Here is a 12,907-nt window from a genome sequence, read left to right on the forward strand (position 1 = left end):
GACTTTGGGGGCACATATAACTACTAGTCTTAATCATTTCAGAGACCTTTTTCTTTCTTTCATTAATTAAAGGAGTGCAGTCCAGATATGTAATCTCTCCCCGATGTAAATAATGATATCCCTATTATAAGGCGGACACATTTAGAGTTAGTTTTGCTCTTTAATATATCCCAAAACTAGACCTAGCTACATAATTTGTAGATCCTAGTGCAAAATGAAAATGTGGAATTCTTGGACCAAAGAGCAAGAAAAAAAGGCCACACATTGTATGTTTCCATTTATATGAAATAATCAGAATAGGCAAATCCATAGTTAGAGAAAGCAGATTAGTGGTTAACAAAGAATGTCCACTTAATGGATATTAATGGATATGTGGTTCCTATTTGGGGTAATAAAAATTTCTGGAACTAGACAGTGGTGATAGTGGTTCAATATTGTGAATGTACTTAATACCACTGAATTATGTACTTAAAAATGGTTAAAGTTGTAAATTTTACATTATGTGTATTTTATCAAAATAACATTTTAAAAAGAGGGATAAATGAAATGATAAAGGTGCTAAATTATAAAGTTTTTGCTTTCTTTTGGAGTCCATCTCTCAGCTTGTCATGTGTTTTTAATTTGCTATTTAATATTATAAATAACTAAAAATCAAAAATTAAAATGATTAGCATGAATTTTAAATTCCTCTTTATATTTTTCAATGCCAATCAGTATTCTATAGCTCATATATACATAGGTATTTTACCCTTGTCAGAACAGTGGAAATGCTGAATAAAACTCAATTACTTCATTTAATTTGACATGCATACCCTCGACCTTAGGCTTACTGATGAGTAAGTGAGGACTAAAAATAAAAGGAACAATGAACTACCATTTCTTTGTCTTTCCTTCTAGGTCATCATTTTCAGCATAAGTGGTTGACTAAATACAGGGAAGAATTATAAGTAAGATAAGATATGATAGGGCTCCTTGATTGTTCAAGTTTCACAGAGCATTATTACCTTCTTTCAACATTGGAAGCCAAAGGGAATGTGGCCTATCCAGGCTTTCAGCACCTTCACTTACCCAATGGTAGATGTAACGTGCATTCTTTGCACTTATTTTGAGTCTCACTGAACTCTCATTCACATGTATTTTGGATCCACTACAATTCTGCACTCAGAAGACACTGCAATTCTTATATGTGAGTGGGATGTCAAGGAACTCTACACATGGATCCTGTGCCTATCTCCTTTGCTCAATGTCTATACTCCATTGTCTCATCACATTTCACTGACAAAACACAAATTTAGAAGTAAAATTAAATTCAAGATGTTGAAAACAGTCTTCCACCACATGTGGGGCCCTGTTGAGTGTCAGGTTCCATATAACTTCACTGTTCCCCTGCCCATGAGGTCAACCCTGCTCCAAATACATTCATTTGTATCCTCTTTTTAATCCTAACTTTTCCCATTAAAATTGCTCCACCACCAAAATATTGTGGCCCTGTATTTGATTTTATACAGGCTCAGGGCACTTAATTTATCAATTTGAAAGACATGAATTTAATAACATTAAACCAATTTTTAACTTCTAGATGATATAATTAACATCCTTTGTTGCTTTTTTCAATTATTTATATGTTTCAACCCAAAATTAATGACTTTGGAATTTTTTTGTTAATCTTCCTCATGTTGTCCTTAGAGCAGTTACACTATTGAACATTCTGATTCTCAGGTGTCCCCTTTCTTGTCTTTTAAGGTTGAACTCCTGAGGAACAGATGCTTCTGTTATTGAAAAGTTATTTATTTATTAATATCTTTTTTTTTTTTTTGAGATGGAGTCTTGCTTTGTTGCCCAGGCTGGAGGGCAGTGGTGTGATTTCTGTTCACTGCAACCTCCGCCTCCTGAGTTCAAGTAATTCTCCCGCTTCAGCCTCCCAAGCAGCTGGGATTACAATAATGTGCCACCACACCTGGCTAATTTGTGTATTTTCAGTAGAGTCTGGGTTTCACCATGTTGGCTATGCTTGTCTCAAACAACTGACCTCAAGTGATCCACCTACCTCAGCCTCCCAAAGTGCTGAAATTAACAGCATGAGCCACCACGCCCAGCTATTTATTTATTTATTTATTTATATCTTAAGTCAACAATGTTTCTTTTTCTTTTCTCCCTATGATTTTCTGAGATTAATTTTCATACTTCTTATATATTTATTGTGTCTTTTTATTTTTTGATCTTTAATTGTGTTTATCATCCTATTATTTTAACATCCTCATAATTTATTTGTCCCTTCCTCTATTACACTCATTCTCCAATTCATACTGTTGCCAAAGGGATAACATGGTGACATGTATCTTACGAGTCATTTTCTTATTTTAAAACTTGCTTTGGTGTTGCATTGTCTGGTACATAAATTCAGACTTAGCTGATATACTACATCTACTGCATGAAACACACTATTGAATAGGCAGGGAATCAAAGGGAGAGTTACAAAGGGCACTCAATCCCTATAGAGGCTCCATAGAATCTAACTCTGGGGGAAGATACTAAATAATCTAGCAGTCACTTTACTAATTTTAGTTAGAAATACAGAAAAATTTCTGCAGTAAGAAACAATTTGTAGAAAGAAATGGAACAAAATAAGGAAAAGCAGAAACAATAAAATACCTTTGTATCCTTGCCACTATAAAAGTGAAGGTAATCAAAAATGAAAAAATTGTAACTAAGAAGGTAAAAAGTAATCAGCAATTGCACTGCAGGTACTCCACTTACAGGTATGCTGCTACAGCAACCCTTGATGGTGCAAAAATCACAATGGAATTAGGTAAATTGTAATTAGAATTGAAGTCAAACAGAACCATTTAGCATTACTTGGGGTAAGATCTGTGCAAGACTTTGCAAAAGGACTGTGCCTCAAAAAAACAATGTCAGGAAAGAAGTTCAGTTTTGTATGAAAATGCTAATTTGAATCTTCCATCTCACAGTGTGTCTAGGCACTCAAGACGTATTTCTTGTCTGCTGAATTTAGTTAATATAGGTAATAAACTGTGTAGTTGCATATTTATGTTGAACCACCTGTTCTATTTCTCAACATTGATGCCCGAAGGAAAACTCAAGAAATCTAAGAAGTGATACCAGATAGAAACTTATTCTCCAAGATGTCTTTGTCATTTAGACTGAGATTGGAGTACCTGCACCAACCAGCTGCTCATCTTATACTCCTCAACTTTTCAAAAATGCTGAATCTCTTCAGAGCATAATAGAGTCAGAACAAAAAGCCAACACGAAGCAGACTTCCAGCTTCTTATAGTTTCCTCTAAAATGAAAGATCTTTTCAACTTTCCTCGATTGTTTCATTATCTGGAAAACTCCATATCATCCTTTAAGAGCAACACAAGATCACCTCCACTGTGATATCTTAGTAAGAACCCTCCTGTCAGGAATAATTATCACCACTAAGGCTCTACAGTATTCTGTATGCGCTCTACTTTAGTATTTCATTGATGGCATTGTTTTGTAATGTCTGTGACCTTTCTCTGATGGGTTTCCTTCTCACTCTGGGTAAAGTCTGAAGTCCTTACTATAGATGTAAGGTGCTGCGTGACCTGGCTCCCAGCTATCCCTTGGATCTCATTTCTTCCCACCTTTCTCACTTTCTCGTTTCTGCAATCAGACTGACCTCTGTACTCTTCCTCTTTCTGCTACTCCAGGACATTTGCACTACCAGTCTTCTTTGGTCTTTTCTTGTTTTTTTTTTTGAAACGGAGTCTCCCACTGTGGCCCACCCTGGAGTGCAGTGGCGCCATCTCGGCTCACTGCAAGCTCTGCCTCCCGGGTTCACACCATTCTCCTGCCTCAGTTTCCCAAGTAGCTGGGACTACAGGCACCAGCCACCACACCCGGCTAATATTTTGTATTTTCAGTAGAGACGGGGTTTCACCGTGTTAGCCAGGATGTTCTCGATCTCCTGACCTCGTGATCCTCCCGCCTCAGCCTCCCAAAGTGCTGGGATTACAGGCTTGAGCCACCGCGCCCGGCCCTGGTCTTTTCTTTTAACATATTTTCCTTTACATTTATCATTGGTTTATTCCTTTGTTTCCCTTTTTAAATGGCCTCATCAGAGATCCTTCATAATCACTTCACCAAAAATAGGCCTATTCCCACCATGTCAGTTTTTTCTATTTTTACCATCTTTTGGTTTCTCTTCATAATACTTTTTCCCATAATTTTTTAAAAAAGTTTATTTGTTTGATCCTGTTGTCTATATGCCCCACCAATACAATGTATGCTTCATAAAAGGATTTTTTCTATTTTTTTTTAATTTTCAGATAATTGGAGATTCGCATACCATTGTAAAAATTAACTGCAGATAGATCTGTGTTCCTTTAACCAGTTTCCCCAAAATGGTGACTTTTTGCAAAATTATAGGAAGATATAACCACCTGGATACTGACATTGATTCAGTCAAGATATAGAACACTTCTATCACCACAGGAGAGGACATTTTTTGTTTTACTGCAATCATTTGCTACCCAGGACTTTTTCTGGAGCACAATAGGTATTCAGTAAATAGTTGTTGAATAATAAACAAATTTTAATCTCATATTTTAAACTATAGATTCCATAAAGGCAAGGACTGCATCACATCTCTTCAGTGATTGGGCCACCATCATCCATAGTTGTGAACATATAACAAGTGATTAATAAATGTTTATTGCAAGAATAAGATATTTTTCTTAAATTATAAAACACTTTATCCCTTTATAAAACCTAAGTATAAAGGATATATGCCACAGATTGAAAAGACTCAAACTAACAAAAAGAAAGAAAGATATAGTTGGCACAGAGTTTGCATTTTCAGTTTTCTGTTTTTCTTCCAGATCTCAGCCCCATGAACTTGGCAGGCCCACATTTGAATTTTGCCCTTTGATCATCATCGGATCACAAAAGATCATGCTGGTGTCCCTGCTTCTTCCTGGTCATTCTCTGCAACTTCTAGAGCTTGTACTATGCTACTTAGAAAAACAGAAAATTAACTGAAGAGGAATGTAGTATACAGAATGTGAACCATACCTCAGTGAACATCCCTTCTTTCTAAAATTTTAATTCAAAAGTTCCCTACTGTCTTCTCTCTTCATACAAACTTGGTTTTATGTGTGTGTATGTGTGTGTGTGTGTCTGTGTGTGTGTGTTTCTCACCTATCTTTTCTAGTTTGTTTTTAGCAAGAACATTGGTCAGCACAAGCTCTAGCTATGTCTTCATAAACAGAAATGGAATGTAGATATTATTTTAATATTTCAATTAAGTCAGATGAATTATAGGCTTGGGATCTGTTAGGCTTCTTTTAAGATGAAGTAATTATCACATTTATGACAATAAAAACACTAAAAGGAAAACATGGTTGATGATACATACTATGAGAGGTATGTAATTAAATCAATTTGATGTAATATAAAGAATTTTATGCAATTTTAAAACAGTAATCTTTCTACCTTCCAAGTTTTTAGGACACAATGTGGCAATGAACATGGGTATGCAGATTAATAGAGTATTATAAGTCTGTGCCTAAACAATTGAAAAATACTAAATATACTGGAAATGCAAAATAAGCACATAAGAAAGACTGGCTATCAGATTATAACAGTAGACTATTAAAAAGAGGATAGTGTAATGGAAATGATTGATATAACTATTCTGGTTAGAAACTGCAAAACATTTCAGTTGACCTTAGAAAATGAATATGTGATATGATAAAAGAAGTAGACTGCAAAAATGGCAAGATAACTCAAATATTCTCCAATTTACACATGCACAAGTAGTAATCTGTCATGAATTGGCATTCCTTCAGTTGAAAGAAACCAATAAATTGTCAGTTTCAGCATTTTGGAAAAGGTTTTATTCAGCATCCATTCACTCAGCCAATAGTGGATGAATGACAGCAGATACTTAGGCAATGAGGTTTCATTACAGAAACTGTGCCTTCTGTGCACTAAGAATCTAGTGGATGAAACAGAAATTAATTGAATAATCACAGAAATGTATTTATAATTGTATATTGGATACCTATTAGAAGGAGAGAAAATTGAATAATGGCAGAATAGTGAACAAAATTACTGCCTATCCAATAGCCACCGCCACTTCTTGCTTTTTCATCATAGTCCCTCTTACATGGTTGAAGTATTTTGCCACATCCCCCTTCCTCCCTGCTGGGATATTCTTAACCAAGGTTGCCACATTTGGGGCTCCAGAATTATCTTGCCAAAGTAAGGAAAATACCTGAGAAACACGGGATGGCAAGTCAGAAGCTTTACATCTTGGCATTGTTGAGCCACTGTTAGCCACTAGATTCATCTATGTAAAATGAATAAAACTCATACAATTATTTGGACAATATTCAGTTATTTGGAGCTAAACACATCTGTATTTTAAAAAGCAGTATGAACACACACATGCATATTCACTAGTTATGCTACTATTAATTATTGTAAGTCTGTGCCTAAACAATTGAAAAATACTAAATATACTGGAAATGCAAAATAAGCACATAAGAAAGACTGGCTATCAGATTATAACAGTAGACTATTAAAAAGAGGATAGTGTAATGGAAATGATTGATATAAATATTCTGGTTAGAAACTGCAAAACATTTCAGTTGACCTTAGAAAATGATTATAATTATAAGATTATGGCCATTATAAGATTATGGCTATGTAATTGTTAACATTTTATATAATGATATTGTCCAACTATTTAAATGAACATTTACTTCAAAAAGACTTAAATGTATATTAGAAAAAAGTGTTTGAGAATTAAGGTTGACAGCATTACTGTCTCCTGTATGTCAGAGTAAATTTTATTTTTCATCACTTTAGTGAAATGTGAAGCTAAATACAGTCATAGAAAACACCAATAGAAATTTAGCCTATTGCTATCAAATGTCTTCAACACAATTTTTAATGAAATTCTCATCTCTCTGCCTCACTAATACAACCTGTTAAAGCCAATAAAGCGTTTTAGAACTCTTTAGAAATAAGTGAACTCAAGGGAACAGTATTTTCCAGGAAAATGATAATGTGATACAGAGCCTTTTATGTTTGGGTCACTAGTTTGAAAGTAGCTCATGTTGTAAGTGATGGAAAGTCATTACTGTTCACTGGCCTATGTGAAATTAGTAGGTGGTTTCAGTCAAATTGTTAGTGAATTGCTCACATCCCAACTGGCATTAATTGACATGTATGTTGACAGTTTTATTATGAGTACCAACGACTGTAGGCACTGAAAATATGATCTGGGGGCACGTGACAAATAATAGTCCACAAGGCCAGGCGAAGGTATGTTTCTGAGAATGTACCCATGGAAAGAGTTGGAAAGATTTTTCTTCTCAGGAGTTTCTCTGAATGGTTTCTTTTGTGCTCAGAATTTTTAAATGGCAGAGGTTTATTTATAACATTGATTTGTTTTTTCTCTAACGCGGCTCCATATTTTCAGAATATTATTTTTTAAATCCCATGTTACTTAGAGTACATCCAAAAGCTAGTTATCAATTTTCTTAAACCAATTAAGTTATAACCTCTTGGCTAGAGCAAGTAATCAATCACTTGTTTTCTAGACGATTGTGAAAGTTAACCAACTTTGGAAGTAAAATAGAATGTACGTTATACAGATTCATCAAAATTCCTTGACTCAAATAGTATTAAAATATATTTTTTCAGTATAGAAAAATGTGTAGCTGTCTGAATCTCCTAATTAACTGTCAGGTGTAGTGGCAGAGGCTAAAAGGTCAATTTAATCAAAATCTCAGAAACACCATCAAGTAAACAAATATATATTGGACAAAGGCAATGCTTATTGTTCAATTTTGTGAAAGTTTGATAGTAATGTACAGTAGATATAATTCTCTAAATAGGTCTCTCTGTATCTCTTGCTCTCTGACACGCACACGTAAACATACACACCAATTAGGAAATAAGCCATCCAGTAACCATTTGTTACTGAGTACCTATTATTTTATTACTTTCTAGGAACTTTAGGCTTCTTCAATATGATAGCTCATCTAATGCTCTCAAAACTCGTAAAGATTGCCATTTGTATTCCCATATCATAGGTGAAAGGCAAGTCTAAGAAGAGTAAAAGTGCTTATCCAGGTACCAATGACTAAATAATAGGGTCAGGTTTCACATTCTGTGAAAATCCATGTTTATTTCACTACACTAATAGAGGTGCCTATTTTGAATTACAATTTAGATATTCATAAGCAAGTAATGTCTGCTTTTTTAGAGATCTTGTATAAAATAAGAGATTAGAACTAAATACATTCCTAAATCCCTGTTAGCTCACCTATTATAAGATTATGGCTATATTCTAGTTGTTGCAGGCAAGAATTATAATCATTAACTATGTTCTATCTAGAGTGCATCTAAATGGTAGGCGCTATGCAGAGTGCAAAGGGAAGAATACAGGAACTTGTTTAAATGTTAGGAAATGAAGATTAGTAACTACGTAGTATGAACATCAAGTTTTATGTAAGGAATAAGTCAAAACTTTTAATGGATGAGCAATTATTACCAGGAGAGAGAGGAAAACTGTAAGAAAAAAAAAAGCAAATGAGAAAATTAAGTCAATAATATTTTAAAAGAATATATATAATTGTGAGAACAAGTTTTGCCATGTATGAAATACCTAATCATTCCTGGGTGAGATTTGTTGCCAATAATTCCTCAATAGAATCTCAGGACTTTATGCACTTTTTTTTTCTCTCACATCAAACTAAAGAAAGGCTACTCTGTTGGATACACATTAAGGGATGGCATCATGAATATAGTGGAAATTGGGTTGGGTCTCAAAGGATAAGAGGAGTAACTGAAGGCATATAAAATGATTTTCCTATGTACTTTAAACTTCCCATTCTGATAGCAGAATTACTGAAATTCTTGGTGGAAAATGTCTTTGCTTAGTAAATTGCACTAAGTATAAAACAATGCTAAAGCAAGAGAAGAAATGAACCATTAAAAATCAACTACATAAGCTCAATGACAGATTTTCATGAGACCAATCTAATTGAGCCAGAATTGAGGCTTTTTATTACAGGATCTCTATGACGCAATTTTTTTAATATTTGGAAAATTATAAAATTTTGTATTTCACAGATATATCTTATGCAATGTTCTAGATACTTGCGAATGTTTTTAAACATGGAAAATGTCATTTCAGAATAAAAAAAAGTGATCAGAGGGAAATGTTACATTAAATGTTCATATTAGGTAATAGTGAAAGCCTCAAATGAATAGTCTAAAAGTCTGCCTGAAGAAATTAAAACAACAACAATAACAATAACAAAACACTAAATTAAACTCAAAGCTAGTATGAAATAAGACCAGAGGAAATAAGACCAGAGCAGAAATAACTAAAATTGAAAACAGAAACATAATAAATAAATAAATAAAACCAAAAGTTGGTACTTTGAAGAGATTAAGAAATTCAATTTTTAAAATGAATGAGAAGAAGCAAATTACTAGTATCAAGAATAATGAGGAGCTATGGTATCAGCTCTCACAGATATTAAAAGTATAGTAAGATATTATTAGAAAAAAATTTATGCAATACATTCTAGAATGTAGATGAAATGGATAAGTTCCTTGAAAGACAGCAATTCAACTACAAAAGCACATTCAAGGAGAATAAACTGAATAACCTTAAATCTATTAAAAATTGAATTCATACTTAAAATATTTCCATAATAGTTTCCCAGTAGCACATATTTCACAATAAATGTTAGTTGTCATCATATTGGTTTTTATTCAGTTATTCCATAAGTGTTTATTGAGTTATATACTTGAATTCAGAAATAGTTATGATCTTAATTAGTAAATATTATTTTTAAGAAGGTCAGGTTTTTATCAAATATATTTTTTCTCACTTTGGAAATTCAGAGGCAATAATCGTGTCATTAATTTAATATGCATTCAATAATTTTTATTTCAATTACTTGCAATATTTTATCTCCTTTTGTATATCATATCTTTATCTCCTCATAATGCTAAATATTTGTCTTCCCTTTAACCTCTTTTTTCAGAGATGTTTCTATATCTCATCTAATGTACTATAGCATTGGACAAAATAGTGCATCTCACTGGAAATTGATAGGTATTGTTTAAAGCTACCAAAATTCCTTCCTTTTTAACTATCCAGTATCCTTAAAAAGAATATGAATAAAAAGGATTTAACAAAATAGTCTTTCTCCTGTTAGAGAATGCCTGGAATATAAAATATGTCAAATGCATGAGAACTTGCTCAAAATATGACTATAATGCTATAGGCATATTAGTTAATGTAATTCAATAACAATTCTGAAAAGGCATGTTTAAACTTTGCTAAGTAGTGGTTTTTGAAAGGAAACAAATCTTCCTTTGAATTTGATTGAAAAATGCTTAACTACTCAATTTCTTCAACTAGCTTTGTTTGCATATAATTTGGTTTCACTGCTTTGTGATTGCATATTTGCATTTAAATAGATTCATCTTCAAATGATGTGCAACATACAATACAAATGTGAGAATCTGTGGCCATTTTGTAGAAGACATTTTTACTGACCTGATAGTCCAAAATGCTCCAAAGCTCTCTTTGACATTTTAAGAACTGCACAATGAATTTTATCCCACCTGTAACTCATAATGAAATAATAATTTGAAATGATTTCTCAGTGTGTGGCTGGAACCTACCTCTTTCCTTTATTCTTCACCTTATTCTAATGCACATTGATAAAAACTGAATATCTCATCCATTTTCCTAACTTTAAATCTGGGTAGAGGACTTTGCAATTTAAGGTAACTCAAATGACATTATGTACTTTTATTGATTTTTCCTTCTGCGTGCAATGTCTGCTTGAATTCTAATACTGTCAAACAAAATTCCTTCATAATGAAAATTATAGAGAGGTTAAACTCAGCCAATATTAAAGTTTTAATACTAATGTAGCCATTGAACATAGGTAACAATAAGATCATTAAAATATACATTCCTCTGTAAACCCTCACTACCTTTTATATTTACATACTTTAAACTACTCGTACCTTACTTATTTTCCTGACAGAAAATTGATTTGACAAGGGCTAGCACACAATGCATTGCATGAAGTCTCCTAGTATGTTCGTGACTTTGAGATGGCCAGTCTTGTTTTTATTTTTTCTTTTTTAAAAAATTAATTTTTCTTTTAAGTCTCATCAACTCTATAGCATCAATCTAGTTTTTAACAATTGGTGTCCCTCACTAAAGCAAGAGCTATATAAATACAATTATTTAATGCAATAGCAGAATTTATTCATGTGCTGTTTCACTAAAAAGTCTGTCTTTTGATGGAAACGGATTTCTTGCATCTGTGACAGGTAATAGAACTTGTACTCAATCTAATCAATATAATCCCAATCTAATGAACAGAGCCATTCATTCAAAAATATAAGTGTTTTCAATCCGAGTGGAGCCCAAGAAATAATCTCCATATAAAGTTTTCTCTCTGCTGAAAATAAGTTAATAAGAACTTTTAACAACCACCTTGAGACCAAAAGGAGAAAAAACTACTTGATGAAAGAGCCTGTTAAAACAACAACAAAAACTGAAAAAGAAAATGAAAAGGGAGAACTCATGGCTTGGTCATATTAAATGAGTGCTGAATCAAACTGTACCTGAAATGTATATTAATGTCATTAACTAAATTTACTACATTAAATTAAGTTAATCACACCTAACTAATTATATCACGTTAAATAAAATGAAATTAAATTATATATTAATGTAATTAATGAACTCTGGAAATGTATATTAACATATTGAAAGAAAATTATATTTAGCTTGAGATACATGTGGTTGATATTACCCTTCCCATGCTAAGAGTTTTATAATTTACCTATTTTCGCTAAGTAAAACATATATTGATAGTGCTGTGCTGGTAAATATTTAACAGCCAGGTCTCCAAACATAGGTCGTGATTTGTAATGTTGGTGTATCATCATCATGTCACTGAAGGTGAAGTTGGGAAGGGTCACACAATCAGCTGTCACGAACCAGTGTGAGTCAACTCTGGCATATCACCAAGGCTCAATTGCAATTGTGTTATTAACTGTCTTCTTAAATTTAATGATTTAGTAGGGGGAAAACTAGATTTATAACAAAATGTTTAAATATTATTTGAAATAACTTTTTAAGGGCTCTGCTGTCCTTCATTTTTTTGCATGATATTATTTGAATAGTGGGGAGTAAAGAGAGATTTAAGCAGTGTATTGTGTAAGAAGTGTGGAACATAAACTGGAAAAGAAGAGGCGGGGAAGTGTAAGACGATAAATGATGACATAAATGTAGCTTCAGTTTCTGAAATCTTGTTTCCACAGGCTTCTTCCTAGACCATAGTAATGGCCCTAGACATATGTGTACACAATCATATTTCTTTGTAAAATCATTAATGGTATAATATTTTAACCAGAGCTATTTAAGACCACTGTCTTTTGCAGCTATAATTTTTCTACACATTTTTAGTATAGAAACCTATGGCCATAGGTGTTTGTTGAAACCATGAAAAAGGCATGGCAACCCAAAGAATGTGTGTAAATTTTTAAAAATAGATAAAATTAAAATATTGGAATGGCATCGTTGAATACATGGAGAACAAAACCAGGGAAAGAAAACTATAGAAAGGGACATGGAACTCTGTAGTGGTGTAGACTTACTTGATGTCAGAGTTTCAAGAGAAGGAGTTTACAAGATCTCACAAAAGGTGAGAACTAAAATGAAATAATTAAATTTAGTTGTATGAAATCAATTTAAAATAACCAATTTAACAGCTTTAGGAGAACAAACTAGACAACAAGAAGACAAAAAAGTAATATCAAATGCTGCTTTGGACTTTGGAGAAATGTGAACAACTCTCTCAAT

The sequence above is a fragment of the Macaca nemestrina genome, chromosome 14 (assembly GCF_043159975.1).
Source record: "Macaca nemestrina isolate mMacNem1 chromosome 14, mMacNem.hap1, whole genome shotgun sequence".
In the NCBI taxonomy this organism is placed as follows: domain Eukaryota; kingdom Metazoa; phylum Chordata; class Mammalia; order Primates; family Cercopithecidae; genus Macaca; species Macaca nemestrina.